Source organism: Capsicum annuum, unplaced genomic scaffold (assembly GCF_002878395.1).
Source record: "Capsicum annuum cultivar UCD-10X-F1 unplaced genomic scaffold, UCD10Xv1.1 ctg1489, whole genome shotgun sequence".
NCBI lineage: Eukaryota > Viridiplantae > Streptophyta > Magnoliopsida > Solanales > Solanaceae > Capsicum > Capsicum annuum.
The window spans coordinates 1,041,744-1,051,037 of NW_025820303.1; the positions used below are offsets into that span (position 1 = coordinate 1,041,744).

Genomic DNA, 9,294 nt, shown 5'->3' on the forward strand with positions numbered 1-9,294 from the left:
ATATTCACTAAAGCATTGGCAACATCAACCTTTGAGAAGTTGAGACACAAGATTGGGATGCATCGTCTGCTAGATATTAAGTGATGTTTTTATCAGGGGGAGTAAATATGCGCTGCACTCTTTTTCCCTTCACTAAGGTTTTGTCCCACTGGGTTTTCCTGATAAGGTTTTTAATGAGGCAGCAAACAAGGCGTATTACAAACCGTTATGTATATCTTATTTCCTTTAGAATTTCTTTTTGACATGAACATCCAAGAGGGGTTATTGTAAATAATTTACTTATTTTGTGGATGTTCACATACCATACTTCACATACTACACCTACTACACATAATGTTAGAGCATGTAATGAAGTTATTACCCTTGTGTATGTCATTCACTTATTTTACAGATTTTTCTTGTATCAAACAGACTTATGACATATCGCATTCATAATTTAGAAAATGCATAAATTATTATCATTTTTTTAAAATTTATACAAAATTTTATATAATTTAATTAATATTTATCAAATTATTTTTTTCACATAATCGTGTACACTCACTTTTTTTGCAAATGCATTGTCTAGATTTCCATTATTTAATATATTAGTATTTTTATTATTTATGAACATTAGTATTATATATATTATTATTCACTATTATTTATTATTTAATATTTAATTATTTTTATTATTATTTACTACTACTACTATTTAAATAACAGGCCTAATTCCAATCGCTTTGCCTAATTTATTCACCTTTTAACTCATTATATCCAATTTCTTGCAATTTTAGCCTATCTTATTTAGTCTATTATAATCTCAGCCCAATTTCTTATAATTCTAGCCATTTATTACAATTATAGCTAATATGAAACTCAATTCCAAATTTTTCATATTTAGATCTCAGTCGTTGATCATAAATGAATCCAATGGCTGAGATCGAAAATATCTTCTTTCCTTTCAAAAACTAAATAAATCAAAACCCTAACCCTAAAATTCTTTTCATTCACCTCCCTCCCTAACACTCTCCCTCTCCACCTCTCTCAAAACCACCATAGCGTGTTGCAGAACAATTAACAAGAGGTAATAGGACAGTGTTCCAGTGGCATAATAGCCAGGTAAATTGCAGAAATGGAACTAAGCTAGATTGAGAACTAAGCTAAGAACTAATTACGGCTAAGATATTTTTCATATATGATAGTAAAAATGAAAATGACTCATTACAATTTATAGTATTTCAACCCTAGCTGACTCATCTTAATCCTTAAGGGATAAGGCTGAAATTGTACTACCTCTGCAGGAATGTTCCTTGGACCAAAAAGGGACCCTTGAACAATTGTGGATTCCTAATGTGTATTTAAATTAACTTAGGGACCCAAAATAAAAAAGAACTTAACCATAAATAAAAACTACAATTACTTAACATATTTAACGGCTAGGTACAACAATGCAAGCTAAGGGTACTACTCTCTTCAGCCACGATTTTCTGTTCTTCAGCTGGTGACAGCTTCATCTGCATCATTTCTCCTTCCTTTGAAACTTCCTTGTCCTCAAGGGAGAATGATGGATATTTGATCTTTATCACTTGATAATCTTCCCATGTGGCATGCTCTTTGGTCATGTTCTTCCAGTAAATCAAAAGTTGAGGGATGGCCTTGTTTCCCCTCTTTATCATCCTTCTTTCTAGTATATTTTCCGATTTCTCACAGTAAGAACTGGCTGGATCAACAATTGGGGGGTGAGTGAAGTGGCTAGGGACCTTATGACAAGGTTTTAGCTGAGAAACATGAAAGGTGGGGTGGATTGACACTTGAGAGGGTAGAGACAATTTGTAGGCCACTGACCCCACCCTTTGAATGATCTGGTAAGGTCCATAACACTTGGCTGATAGTTTGGTGAAAGCCTGATTAGAGAGGGTGGCTTGTCTGTATAGTTGTATTTTGAGTTACACCCAATCTCCTACTTCCAGTTGTTTATCACTTCTTTCTCTGTTAGCTAAGGACTGCATCTTTTGTTGTGCCCTTCCCAAATGATATTGAAGCATCTGAGATTTGAGTTCCCTGGTAATTAAGCTCCTATCCACCTCTTCATCTATAACTCCTCCTACGATGTAAGGGAGATAAAATGGTGGTGGTTGACCATATAGGGCTTCATAAGGGGTGGTCTGGATAGCTGAATGAAATATGGTGTTGTACCACCACTCTGCCATAGGTAACTAGAGGGATCAATCCGATTGATTATCAGAACAAAAGTATCTTAAATATGTCTCTAAGGTTCTGTTGAGCACCTCTATTTGGCCATCAGATTGAGGGTGGTACGCAGTTGAAGTACTCAAGGTTAATCCATGTGCTGAGAACAATTCATGCCAAAACCTGCTAAGGAAAATGGGGTCCCTATCACTGACTATATTCTCAGGCATGCCATGTCGTTTAAAAACTTGATCAAGGAAAACTTGAGCTACAGTCACAGTTCTGTAGGGATGACTGAGGGCTATAAAGTGACCGCTTTTGGTCAATCTATCTACCACTACCATGCTGGTAGTCTTACCCTTAGACTTTGGCAACCCATCAATGAAGTCCATACTAATGTTGGACCAAGCAGAAGTAGGGATTGCCAAGGGTTGTAGAAAGACAGGTGATGTTGCAGCATCATATTTACTCATTTGGCATATGGAACAACTCCTGACATAATTGTCAACATCCTCTCTTAGCTTTTTCCAATAGAACATGTGTGACAGACTCCTGTAAGTATTTTCCATTCTAGAATGACCACCACTAGGAGCATCATGCCACAACTGTATAATGTCATGCCTGAGTTGCTCATCCTTCCCTATCACTAACCTTCCATATCTCATGAGTTGCTGGTTATAGTAGGTGAACCCCTTCTGACCTTCATCCTAGTCTATCAGTTTTTGGATTAGTTCTTTGAGTTGTTCATCCTCATCCCAACTTGCCTTGATCCTCTAGAAGAGATTGGTTTCCACAGGGATTACTGATAATAGAAACAAGTAAGCAGTTGGCATTCTTAAGAGGGAATCGGCAGCTTTATTCTCTCTTCCTTTCTTGTATTCAATCTGAAAATCAAACTGTATAAGCTTTCCTATCCACTTCATCTGAGTACCAGTATGAAGCTTTTGATCAAGTAAAAACTTAAGATCCTTTTGATCTATCCTTACAACAAACTGTCTTCCCAACAAGTATTGTGAATATTTGGTTACTGCCAAAATCAGAGCCAAGAGCTCTTTGTCATAAACAGATAGAACCTGATATCTTGATGATAACCCCTTGCTCAGGTATGCTAGAAGATGCCCTTCCTGCATCAATACTGAACCTATACCAATGTCACATGCATCAGTTTCTACCACAAATTGGAGTGTACTACTAGGCAAGCTGAGTACAGGTGCATGAGTTAAAGCTTCCTTAAGTTGATTGAAAGCTTGTGTAGCCTAATCACTCCAAATGAACCCTTCTTTATTTAGAAGTTCAGTAAGAGGCTTGCTTATCCAACCATACCTCCTAATGAACCTCCTTTAGTAGTTAGCTAGACCCAAGAATCCTCTTAGTTGCTTAACAGATTTAGGAGCAGGCCACTTTTGCACAGCTTCAATCTTCTTAGGGTCAGTGGTTACACCTTCTGCAGAGATGAAATGCCATAAGTAGTCCACCCTGGTAGCACAAAAAGAACATTTGCCCTTCCTAACAAAAAGTTGATGTTTGATGAGCAGGTCAAACATAATTCTCAGGTGCTGCAAATGTTCTTCCATGTTTTTGTTGTAAACAAGAATGTCATCAAAGAAAACTGGGATGAATTTCCTGAGGTATACTTCGAAAACATAATTCATGAGACCTTGGAAGCTTGAGGGGGCATTAGTGAGGCCAAAAGGCATCACTAAGTACTCATAGTGACCAGAATGTGTCCTGAAAGCAGTCTTCTACATGTCTTCTAGAGCCATCCTTATCTGATGGTAGCCCGACCTCAAGTCAAGCTTAGTGTACACCTTGGAACCCCCCAACTCATCCAACAGTTCCTCAACAATGGAGATAGGGAACTTATCCTTGATAGTGATCTTATTTAGGGCTCTAGAATCCACACACAGCCTCCAACGGCCATCCTTCTTACCTACTAGCACCACTGGAAAGGCATAAGGGCTACAACTAGGTTGTACTATGCCTTGATCCAATATCTCTTGTACCAACTTTTCAATTATGTCCTTCTGTCTTGATGAATACCTGTAGGGTCTAGTGTTTACAGGATGGCTGCCCCTTTATAGTGGAATCCTGTGATCAAATGTGGCCCTGGATGGAGGGAGTTGTTGAGGGTGCCCAAACAACATGTCAAATTCCTCGATCAAGGTCACAATTTTAGGGTGGATATCTGCTGATTCTTTTCAGTGAGGGATTCTGCTGGTAAAACCTTGATTATAAACAAATAACCACTATTGTGAGTCATCTTGTCCAACCCCCTTGCATCCACTATCTTGGTGCTTTCCCTTACTCCTTGTAACTGTACCTTCTGGTCTTGATACATAAAGGATAGTGTAAGTTTCTAGAAATTGAGCTGAAGATCACCTAATGGCAACAACTACTGCACTCCCAAAATCATATCACAAGACCTCAAGGGAAGAAGTAGGAAGCTGTCAGCAAAAATAGTTCCTTGCATCATCCATGTGAACCTTTTACACATCTCATTGGTTTGCCTGTTTCCCCCATCAGCAATATTGATAGACTGAGGTTTCACTGATATCACTTCCAACCCCAACTGTCTAAAAACTTCATCATCTATAAAATTTTGAGTACTTCCTAGGTCAACTAAGATATTGAGAGGTTTCTTCTCACTGTACCCTTTCACTCTTAGTGTGTGAAATCCAGGAAGTCCATTCAAGGCATGAATAGATATTTCACATTTTTCCTTCACTCTTTCTATCTCTATCTTAGTCACACCTGGTTTTTTAAGCTGTGCTTCTTCTTCCTGTGCCTCCCCATCATCCATTTCCAACAAATAAAGTTGCTTAGAAGTGCTGCACTTGTGGCCAGGGACAAACTTTTCCTCATAAAAGAAGCAAAGTCCCTTTTGTCTCTTCTCACTCATCTCAGTTGGAGTAAGCCTCTTAGTATAGATTTTATTAAGATCCACAATGTTATCCCTTTTTGGTGGTTGATAATCTTTTCTATGGGTTCTACCCCTGTGACTAGTCCCAAGAGATGACCCCTTACTCTGACTAGTACCCCACTATACATTGTAGACCTGATCAATTTGAGTTGAGCATTAACTTGCAATTCTGTGTTCCTGGATAATCGATAGGCTTGGGGAAGGAAATGGGGTCTGTGATTCTTGACAGCAAACCCAATCTCTAGTTTCAACCCAGTGATATAGGCACTAATATTATACTCAGGAGGTAAAGTCAACCTAGTCATGATTCTATCAAACTCCTTCTGATACTCTTCTATTGATTCAGTTTGCTTTACTAATTTTAACTCAGCCATGAGGTCTGAGTACTCAGCCCCAAATCTATCCATCAAGGTATAAACATATTCTTCCCATAAAGGAGGAGGTAGATGAGCCCTACTCCTCACATAAGTCAAATGTCACTCAATGTCCATATCATCAAAATGGATAAATGCTACTTTAACTCTTAAATTATAATCTACCCCATCCAAGAAAAAGAATTGCTCTACCTTGCAAAGCCAAGTTCTCAGCTGAGTACTATTGAATCTAGGGAACTTCAGCTTGGTCATCCTAGACATTATTGGACCTCTGGCATGATACTGAGCCTGAATTGGTGAAGCATTGTTTCTGTCAACTCCAAATGTTCCTCCTGATGTTTGTCCAACTTGGGCCGGCTGTGGAACTGGTCCCATGGTTGCTGCATATTGAGGCACAGATCCCACCCCTGCATGAACTCTAGCTGGAGAACAAGAGGGCATTGAAGGTCTTCCAGTAGAAGGAGGTAACCAAGCCATGGGATTCCCTGAAGGGGTATAAACCTCACCACCTCCATCTTGCCCTTCAGTACTCTTACCCCGATCAAACCTTCTAGTTTCTTCTATAGATTCCTTCAACTCAACCAAAGTCTTTTCATGTTGAGCCTTCAATTAATTTTGTCTAACATTAAAGTTGGCAATTTCCACCGCCATCCTTTCAAACATTGATTTAATTTCATCCATATCTGTAGACATTGCAATCCCACAGAGCTCAAGAAAGTTCTTTGATGTCAAATGTTGCAGAACAATTAATAAGAAGTAATGGGACAGTGTTCTAGTGGAATAATAGCCAGATAAATTGCAGAAATGGAACTAAGTTAGATTGAGAACTAAGCTAAAAACTAATTATGGCTAAGATATTTTTCATATATAATAGTAACAATGGAAATGACTCATTACAATTTATAGTATTTCAACCCAGCTGACTCATCCTAATCCTTACAGGATAAGGCTGAAATTGTACTGCTCTCTTCAGCCACGATTTTTTGTTTTTCAGTTGGTGACAGCTTCATCCTCATCATAGCGCCGCCTCCCCTCCGACAACTGCGCCAACCAACCATCAGTCCCCTCTCGTCCTCCTCCTTCCCCGTTCCGTCGCGACCTCGCCGCCCACCAGCCGCCTCCGAGCCCCTCCTCTTCTTCGCTTTGCGCCGCCGCTGCTCCACCGGCTACCACCACCTCGAGCATCCGTGAACAACGACGACCAGCCCCTCGTCACCGCTTGAATCCATCACTCCAGCCGCCAGATCCCCTCCGTTCACGCCACCAGCTGGCGACAACAGCTTCTTCGTCACATGCAACAGCCGCCATAGCTACATCTCCGCTCTCTCTACCGAAAAGTACATATTTTCGGGACTAAGGTTTGATTCCGTGTTTTTGGGTTCTCAACCTTCTTCGACTTGTTTTCTTTATTATTTGATTTCATCATGAGGGTTATTCAAGGCTTACTGTGATTCGTATCGGCTTAAGCATTCACGTTATTGCGTGTGAAAATGCCTAAATTCTGCGTGTGTTTGATTTTGACCCCAACATGGATGTCGATATACATGTGCCTGCTTATTGTTTGTCATTGATTGGAAGTTGTTATTGACGAACAGGCTGTTGTCTCGTATCCACCTATCAGCTGGAATATGTGATTTAAGGTGGAATGACTGCCTAATTAGAATACTTAGGGTTGATCCTAATTGATTCTAATAGCATGTTTGAGGGAAAAGAATTTCCTCATGATTGATACTCTCTTCGTCTTTATTTGCTTTGATTGAACATTATTTTAAGGCAAAATGAGATAATTGATTTGGCAAGTTTTTCTGTATAAAAAATGTGTGTGCGTGATTGTCGCAGTGATTTTGATTCATCTCTTTTTACTTAATTTGTGGCTATTCCCCGTCTTTTACACCCCTTAATTATAAGGATTTATATATGTGATTTTTGAATTAATTTAATGTAATTTGATAATTGATCACTGCTAGGATATTCCGCCTCCCGATTTTTCCAATAAACTTGGCTTGTACGGTGGATCCTTATTACGAATCTGTTTACTTTTGTTTTCGTTTACTTATGGGTATCGTATTTATGTTATGCCATCTTGTTTCATGTTTTACTATGAATTTGTTTAGTATTCCGTGTCTCGAGTCGAGAGTCTATCGGAAACAGCCTTTCTACCTCTTTAGAGGTAGAGGTATGGACTGCATACATCTTACCCTCCCCAGACTTTACTATGTGGGAATACACTGGATTTGTTGTTGTTGTATCTCTCTTCAACATAATTAAATTTGTTTGAATAGATAATATCCCACATGATTGACGAAGTTGTATTAAATACTAGTGTTCGTACATCTTTGCCATTATTTGTTCTATATTCAAAAATACTTTGCTTATACAGTTATGGTAAGTTTTAGTCTAATTTGATTTTATTGATTCTTCATTGCTGTATATTTCTTTTCCTTTTTTATACCTAGAGGGATTCCCCCTCCACACTATATAAACCCCCTCTTCTTTCAGCAAGAACGGACTCTCTAATATTTACTCTCTCCCTACTCTCTATACTCTGCCTATTCTTTGTGATAACCAAGAACTTACAACTCACACGATCACAAGAAAGCTTTAAGCGAACAAGAAACAATTTGACTTTATTACTCTTTGTGCTCACTGTTGGAGCATTGTTTTCGACATTCCTGTGATCCTGCGCTGCTTGGGTATTTTTATTATTATTACTTGTTGCTATCTTCAACCAGTAAGTTTTCTGACGATGTAATTTCAATACCTTATATGATGATGCTAGAAAACATGTCTTTTGGAATTACATGGACTTTTGTGTGTTGTATCGTTGTTGTGTCATTTTGTATTCGGAATTATATTAGGATATTTTCGTTGGCCTCTTTGTGCTTGTCATGCTATGCCACTATGTTTAACAGGTTTGGAGGAATTGAAGAGTTGATCGAGGATTTGAGAGGGATTATGTTTTTCCCTTTTAGTTTAGTCGATTCTTCTTTTTATTGGTATGTAATATTGTATAAACGCTACACTGATGTAATAATAAATTGGGGACTGCTTCTGGGGAACGGGGAACTATGTGCTTTATGAATAATATCGTTAGGCACTGATTTAGGCTTCATATTTTTTACGTGCTATGTGAATCACTTAGGCACAAAATGTCAGGGTTCGTTAACATACGAATAGTTTAGACACTTAATTCATAATTTGTTAATTATTTTTTATCTAACTAAGAACGACATACCAAGTTATTTTACATCAAGCATATTAATACATTATTTGACATCAAGCATATTAACATATTGGTGGCGCATGTTAATATTTTAAGCACAGTTAATTTGGGCATACCAATATATTTTAGCATGTTAAACCTCGCATGTTTAACACAGTAATGAAAATTTCAGCATTCAGCATGTCAATCTAAATAGAACGTGTTAGCATAAATTCTTACACTAACATATTTGTCATCATGGTTACAAAAGGCTTAGACAAACTGCAGAATGGTAGTTTCAGTATGTTAATGTTATTAAAATAAGCCTTAGCATGATTAATTAATTATCTCAGTATTTTAGCACTAATTTTCTGCATCTTTAAATGATAATTTCAGCGTGTTAATGTTATTAAAACAATGCAGTATTTAATTTCTGCTCATTATAACACATTTTCTGGTCATTTTAAATATTTCCTGTACATTCATAACATTTTAAATATATTTTGCACATTATGAAATGTTCTGCATATTAAACTAAATTTCTGTACATTTACATAACCTCAGCATTTACTTCGACACAACTTCTGCGTATGATAACTATTTTCAGCATGATAGTCTTGAAATTT

At 37.8% G+C, this 9,294-nt stretch overlaps 1 long non-coding RNA gene across 1 annotated transcript; it reads left to right on the top strand.

The window, feature by feature from the left end:
* Positions 1-5,907: 5,907 nt before the first annotated feature.
* On the top strand, positions 5,908-8,578 carry LOC107875730. The gene is made up of 2 exons (XR_001675869.2): positions 5,908-6,824; positions 8,379-8,578. It is a non-coding gene; the product is annotated as an uncharacterized LOC107875730 (long non-coding RNA).
* The last annotated feature ends 716 nt before the right edge of the window (positions 8,579-9,294 follow it).